Source organism: Vespula pensylvanica, chromosome 11, assembly GCF_014466175.1.
Source record: "Vespula pensylvanica isolate Volc-1 chromosome 11, ASM1446617v1, whole genome shotgun sequence".
Lineage (NCBI taxonomy): Eukaryota > Metazoa > Arthropoda > Insecta > Hymenoptera > Vespidae > Vespula > Vespula pensylvanica.
In genome coordinates, this window is record NC_057695.1 from 2405296 (window position 1) to 2413572 (window position 8277).

Here is an 8277-nt window from a genome sequence, read left to right on the forward strand (position 1 = left end):
CGATTCCTTAAACCCCAAAATGGCCAACTAGATAAGGAATTTTACGACGGTCTGATGGACGACAATGTGCACCAACGAAAAGAATCAGGGATTTTTAGATTCCAAGGAGGATGCGATACCGCGATGTAGAACCTCATCGACTCACCTACACTTGCATAACTGTTGCTATACCAACACTCATACGAAACTTAGGTAGCTACCTGCAAAATCGGCAAAGATAACACCAGCCCCATCCTCTATAGTTGACTCAGATGAAATTCGTGAAAAGGAAGTGGATCCATATACAGATGCATATAGTGTGTGTGTGTGTGTGTGTGTGTATATATATATATATATATATCGATGTAGAGAGACGACTGTAAAATAGGAGAATAGAAGGAGAAGTAGAATAGAGAAAACGTTACGATGGAACAATGAAAAATACGATACAGAAGAAAGTAGAAATTTTCCATTAGGGACATACATGCGTCGTGTCGTCAAGATATGTGACAGGCAAAAAGGATTGACGCGTTGGTGTTCACGTTAACTTTTCGGATAACTCGATATGATGAATGTTTTCGTTGAAGAAAATGAGAAAAAAAGGAAAAGAAGGGAAAAAAACAAAGAAGACATAAGATCGATCACCGGAGTTCGATTTGACCAAAAAAAAAAAAACAAAAAAAAAAGAAAGAAAAAAAAGAGAAATGTCATTATAAAAAAACTTTACATCCTACTAAAGGATGCAATATTTTATTAATGGATACAAGAGAAGGGAAATGTATTTTTTATTCCTTCTATTCGATATAGCCATCCCTATGATGATTTTACGTTACATGCCTTTTGCAACGGGAAGAACGTGTCGTCTCCACTTTTCACACGTACATACATATGTACATGCTACCGATAATACATTCTCAAGAAAATGTATTTTCGTATGCATCTTCGCGCAACGTAGGATGATCGAATTGATATCGCGCGACGTGTTGTGACGTGTCGTTTATCGCTTTTCACTCGCGCGTTTTCTGCTGCCTTAGAAGGAGGATGCGTGAAAAGGCTTTCCTCCTTCTTTCTCTCTTCCCTCTCTCCCTCCTTATTCCTCTTCTCTCCATCAGTAGATCCTTTCCTTCTTCTGTCCCCCTCCTATGTGGATAAATCTAATGCCGTTCTTATTTGCGCCGGGAGAATGAAACCGCGAAGTAGTAGTTCGCCTGAAGCTCGTAGAAACGAATCCAATGGGGATATACTTTCTCAAGAAGGAAATCCTCTTCCGATTGCCGCGCACGTAAGAGCACGCGTCCGTGCTCGAAATTCATCGAGTCATTTATTTTATTTTAATAATCTAATCTAATAAACAATAGGAGAATGGGATCGTAAACGGTATAGAGAGAGAAGTAGAAATAGAGATAGTGCGAGAGAGATAGAAAGAGAGAGAGAGAGAGAGAGAGAGAGAGAGAGAGAGAGAGAGAGAGAGAGAGAGAGAGAGAGAGAGAGAGAATATTTATTACAATTCGAAATCTTAAAGGATTAACATCTTTGATAAAGTTTGCTTCTTGAGTATGATTGATGGAGAGAGATCGAAATATTTGATAACGAGGGAAACACGAACATAGAATATTTAACATAACAGAGAGAATATATTTTATTGTTAAATACAAATTGGAGTGAGCAAGGGGATTTAGTCTAAGGGGGTTTTAGCAGAAAAATGTAATTTATTCTTACTAGAAGATATTTAAGACACGTCGTCAATTGATCGTTAAGAAACTGTCTCGATTAACGGAAGTGGTAAATGTAATAATATCGGAATGCGATTCACGTACTTCTTAAGAATCTACTTTGACCTTTCGGGGAATCAATCTCGATACAGTCGACGTACGGAATACCGATACGGGAGCTATCTCAGTGCTTCTTCTTCTTCAAGCAATGTTCACTCTCTCTCTCTCTCTCTCTCTCTCTCTCTCTCTCTCTCTCTTTCTCTCTCTCTCTCTCTCTCTCTCTCTATCTATCTTTCTCTCTTTCTCTTTCTCTCTCTTTCTTCCATCTTCTATCCGCATTCAATGAACTTCCTTTATTCGTCGAAAAGGTTAGTCTCATACCTTTGGAAGGATACGATGTTCCTTTTGACGAGGCTTCTCGTTTCCCACCCAAAGTCTTCTATCCTCCCTTATACTCGTAATATCCTGCCAAGAAATCCGTGAGAATTCCATTATCACGGCTCTACTTCCGTATTTGCAATTAGAACTAGCGTAGGTAAGCGCGTACTCGTCTGAGACAGATCTCTCTTCATTCCACACGTATATAGGGTGTTTCATTTGACACGTCTATTTTGAATATCTTAGAGAGCTATCGATCACAAACTTTACACACGATCCTTTCAAAGTTAACCTTTCGTTTGTTACGATTAAAATATATTTTTGTTTCTTCTTCTCTTTTTCTTTCGTTTCGTGAACAATCATCAACGATTTTGAAATCCTCGAAATTATTAAAGTTCACAGGAAAATTATTCTTTAACTTTATATTCTCTAATTAAAATCTGATGAATTTTATATGAGAAAAAATTATCTATCTCCTCGTAGCATTCAATGCGACGTAATACTCGTTAAAATCCGATTAAATGAGGCACCCTCTATTACCGAAACGTCTTAGCGTTACAGACGATGTACTAGGAGACACGAGGACCTTTTAATTACGAATTATGCGTGAGAAATACGATTCTAGCGGAACGATCATCTCAGGATTTGGCTGTGGTTTCCCTTCGTCTTTGTACCAGATCAAATCGAATCGTCTGGAACCAATCAAAATCGGAATACGTCTGTGGCATTGGCGAGCTTATCCAAATGATATTAGGATATATCGTTAGATATCGTGTAATGAGTTAATTAACATTACCCTTCGAATTTAACTAATCCATTCTCATGATTAAACCTATTCGTATAAAATACGAATCGGTTTAATCATGAATATATATCCATCGAATACATCTAAGGTAAGGAGATGTAAGCTGGATACGAAACATTTTGATTGTGACCGCAGACATGATAAATCAATCTGTGTCAACGTCGATTGAGCTTACATAAACGATATTAAGATATCGTTAGGCGTTCCATTTCGCTAGTTAATTAATATTCTATCCCTACGTAGCTATCGAAGTTAAACATGATCTTTGAATGTACACAAACAAAATTTCAACTGTTGTTGCTTTATTGCTTTAATCATATTGATAAATTAATTCGTTGGATTAGTTTAATACGTCGGTCTCGTGAAATATATAAAATATTAAATACGATCGATACAAGAAATATTAAATAAAATATCTAGTTAAAATGTAAGAATCAGAAATGATATATTTTGACGTCCATGATGGCAAAGAGACGGAGAAGTCGAATTGAACGAGCGATCGATTTGTGTATATCAAATCTAGATTGAATGCAAGCTGAAGCTTATTCGGTGTACGAGCGAACAGCTAATCAATGAGAGGTTCTCTCTCTCTCTCTCTCTGTCTCTCTCAGTTGTGTATTCACAGTGCCACCGATTTCTCCTCCTAGTTCGATCAGCGTGTACGTATGCATTGCGAGTAGCGCGAATACGGTACGCGCTACGTACGTAAATATGACGGATACGTATTTGTACACGACACTCGACAACCAGCAATTCCTTGCTTGTTCCAAGTCCCGCAACCGAGTTTGCGTTTGGAGTAACTCCCGCGGTGTCTTCCCTTCGAGTGTTTGGTTCGGATTTAAACGATAAAACTAGGTCACAGACTCACAATTGAAGACTCTAGAAGGAAAGGATGGACGAAACTGTTCTGAAAATAATTCATCCGTTTAAAGATTCTTTTTATTATAGATCTTTCTCTTTGTTTACATTGAACGTTGTAAAGTAAAACCAAACATGAATATTTAAAGTTTCAACTGCAATCAATCTTCTTTGATGATAAGCTAATAAACAAAGATTCGTTTAGATTGAAATAATTAAAAAAAAAAGATCTTGCGTGGGATTAAATATTAAAAGTTAAACAGATAAATGAGCTGGTGATTATAAAAGCGATTGAAGTCATCGGAGATATTAAAGAACAACATATTACATATCGCACGGTTAAAATTTTGTAAAATAATTATGTACGTTCGAAGCATTTTCAGACATCTCTTAAATCATATACCGATCGAACATATTCGGAATTAAAGAGAAAAATGAATGGATTCAGACGAGTTTTGATATTGTCCAGGTGACACAGAAGAACGTATCATTAACGAGATTCCCGGACGAGCGCATTTCGCATTAGTTCGGGCATACGCGCGAGTCAGAATACAGTAATTATGATTCTCGGACGTATCGCATTCAGAGGGAAATGAACTTGGCACCCCCGACACGCGACTTCATTAACGAATGGACGCGATGAATAGACCTAAACATCCGACCTCCTCGACTCTGGGATTCCCGCTTGGGTTATATACGAGGCTAAAAGGGGGACGAGTTGGAGGAGTAAGAGGAGAAGCAGAAGAAGCAATGCCACGGAGGTGAGGGCGAGGGGTCAAGAGCCATGATTAATTGCTCGTCGTCTAATTACCAATTAGCTGCTCCGACTCGAAATGTCAAGCGCGCGCGCGCGAACCCGCGCATCCGCACCCGCACCCATACCCACACCCACACCCACACCCACACCCACACACATTGCCGCGGCATTCTCCCGATACCTTTTTCCGCGCGTACTCTGCTCATTGTCTTTCTAAAACTATTACACTAATTATCTCTCGTTGATTTTTCCTATGCACTGGTAAACTGGCCCGATCAATATCCGTATCTTACAAGGTTGCGTTTCTTATTTCTCTATTTTTTTTTTTTTATTTTTTTTTTTAACGCAGATATCTGAAAAAATATACAACGCGTCAACAACGTAATAAATCGTTCTTGTGCCTGGTTTTTATTCTTGACTCAAATCGATCTTGATTCTAGACTAGGCTATGTGAAAAATTTCTCTTTTTTTTTTCTTTCTTTTTTTTTTTCTTTTTTCTTTTTTCGTACTCTTTTTCTTCCCCATTGGAGACACGTATTCTTCGAACGAATATCAAAGAACACGGGAAAATCTGAAACTCCAGAAAGGCAAGAAACGAGAGCGTAGTCTTTTCAATGGATCGACGTGAAATCGAAAAGAACGATCGCATCTTTCCACTACGGTATTTCTCGAACACACATTACTACCACCCTCCCCCTTCCTCCCTCTTTCCCTAACTCTCCACCCTCTCTCTCTCTCTTACTTTTTCTCTCAATTTCACTTTTTCTCTTTTTGCGTATTATTTATGGAAGAGTACCGTACAACTATACGAAGTCATGCGTGCCTTTCAAACGATATGCGAAAATCGTACATTTCCTTTCATACAATATATCTACTATCACGTATAAATCGAATATATACTTTCATGAGGAATACGCACATATAGTATTACAATAAACACTCATATACTACTTTCTTTTTCCTTATCTTTCTCTATCTCCATCTATTCATCTATTTATATATTCACGTAGTCATACTTCACTCGCTCGCTCTCTCTCTCTCTCTCTCTCTCTCTCTCTCTCATTCTCTTTCTCTATATCTTTCTCTAAAGCTTAAAGCTCTCGAGTTACCTTCTTCATCCCTCTTTACTCACTTCTCGTATGTGCGCTTGAGTTCACGCCCGCTTGCTTGTATGATGCTCGTTGACTCGTCGTATGGTAGTATTCGTTCGACGAAATACAACACAGCAATGGGAATCGTAGTTCGTGATGAATAATATGCACTGTAATACGGCGCCAACTTTTCTGCGAATGAACAGCGTAAGTGGAATGGGTGGCGTGGAGGGAGATGAAGTGGGCTAAGGGTTAAAAGAGTTTTTTCGCGATTTTTTTTTTTTGAACGTTTAGAAGAAAGAGAGAGAAAGAGAAAAAGAGAGGGGAAGAGGAAGGGAAATAGATTGAATATTTATAGTTACGCTGAACTCCGATAAAAAAAATACAATGGTTAAAATAGAAACATAAATGCCCGCTAACATCGAAGTATATAAAGTTTAACGTTGAAAAGTAATATTTGTTACTGGGAAATTAAAAAAATTAAAAAATATCGCATAGCGTTATATTTTCAAATAAAAATGCTTGTTTTTCATCGTCGACGCATTCGTGGGTTAGTTTTTATTAGTAGTCATAATATATAACAAACGTATTGGGATCGTAAAAAACATATTCTTTCAATAAATTCGATATAAAATAAATTAACGTTTCTAACACGACAATGTTCCATTCATTTGTATATTTAATACCTCTTACGACTATTCTTATTAAAAGTACCATACACGAAAATGGTTTTTAATAATTCAGCTTAAATCAACGTAGACTTTCGTTCACTCCAATCCATTCTAGCGCGTAAATGTTTTATTAATGAACAATATTTTCGTTTAAATGTCTCTTCTATCCCGAACATTTGCGAACAACCGCGATAACTAATGTGAAAAAATTGAGGTCTCGGTAATTTTACTTAAATGAAATAAAACGTTATAAATTTGTTAAAACGCGTGGATAATATTAAATATTAACACAAACAAAAAGGATAGACAGGAAATGTTAAATATTTTATCTCGGGATACTCGGTTGTAGTCAACTCAACGCGACAGAATCTCTCAGAATACTAACTGTAGGACGTTTTACAAAATAAAATCCTCTCCTCGAAAATAGAACAATATACCAGCGGTCGTTCTTTCTTTTTGTTTATTTATACGTCTCAACAATCGTCAAGGGCATACATACTAGCTGCGACGCGAGTACAACCTTGTTATGAGACGAATGCTCGCTATATTTTTGTTATTGTAGTTAATATTTGTATACGTTACATTAATGAGATTGCTCAATGAAATTTTATATCAATGTATTTATCACTTCTCTTAACATTACGTTACTTCAATTTATTTATCTAATTTTTTTTTTTAAGGATATATTAAAATTTGTACTCGTGAAAATGAGATCCCGATTAATGTCCATTTACTATTGATTATAAAACAAATATAATATAACGTTAAATTTATTTACATCATTACTATGATAATTTCACGTTAGAAAGTCTTATTGTTAGAAAAACACAACATATATCCTTTGACGAACCCAATTAACGATTAAAACGAAGAGACAGACGCAACCCCCATTAAAACGTTGTTTGTGGTCTGTAGTTAGAAGTTAGAAATTCTTTCTCGTTTTCTTTCTCCCTTTCTGTCTCTCCCTTCCTCTTTTTCTCTCTACCTTTTTCTTTTAGAAAATCTTTTTTTGTCTTTACATCGACTTTCGTTCTTTGACAAAAGTATAACGAGGTCGGGCAAATTGGTGGGGTAAACACAAGAATGCCGCATTCCTGATGCCGGACAATATGGCATATGACCTGCTTTCAAATGGACTCTTTTTGGTGCTCGTTTACTTACGTGCATTCTTACGAGACCTCAGAAAGAAGAAAAAGCTGAGAGGGGATGGCAGAGGTAGAGATGGTGGGAAGGCGTGGGACTGTTGGGTGGTTGGAAAAGGGAAAGGAAAAAAGCTTCGTTGAGTTCGTTTTCACAAAACGACAAAATTTCGTGTACACAACTTTAGTATGTATATTTATTCATAAGGTCGAGCTCGTTCTGTGAGAGTCGCGTGTGGAAACGAACGAGAAAAGGAGTAGCAGGTAAAGGAGGAGGGAATGGATTGGCAAGAGATAAGAGAGATAAGGGTCGAGAACGAAGAGAAAATTTCTTCTCTAAGAGGGACGTTCATATTTAATAATGCGAGCACTGTTTATACGACAAAAATTGCGATTTGTGTAAAAAAAGAGGATGCTTCTTCGAAAGCGCCTTTGAAGAGATTGCAAAAGTATTTCATCCTTTTTTGTTTTGTATTTTTCATTTGTTTCTTTTTTTAAATTTTTTTTTGCTTTTTTTCTCTTATGAAATTTATTTCCATTTTTTGATTAAATTGCAGACATGCTCGTGAATTCGCTCAGAAGGTTCTATTCTTTCTTCTATTCTTTCTTTTCTTCCTTATAATTCATTCATTCAAATAATCATTCATTTAATGCGTTAAATTTGGTTTCACAATTTTCTCCTGAATAGTTCATTATCAAATACCGGACATCCTGTATTTGCTATATATCAATTAATTCAGCCTAAAATGGAAAGCTATCGATTCAAACCACTATAAGAAAATACGAACACCATTTCCAATGTAACTTACGTTTGGGTGGTGCTCGTACGTTAGTCTGTCGAGGATGAAAGAAAGAGAGAGAGAGAGAGAGAGAGAGAGAGAGAGAGA

General features: G+C 36.8%; 1 long non-coding RNA gene across 1 annotated transcript in view; it reads left to right on the top strand.

Annotated features, from left to right (window-relative positions):
- The window catches only part of LOC122633140, a 59123-nt gene that overhangs the window by 37846 nt on the left and 13000 nt on the right, over positions 1 to 8277 (top strand). The gene's annotated exons all lie outside the window — the stretch shown is intronic.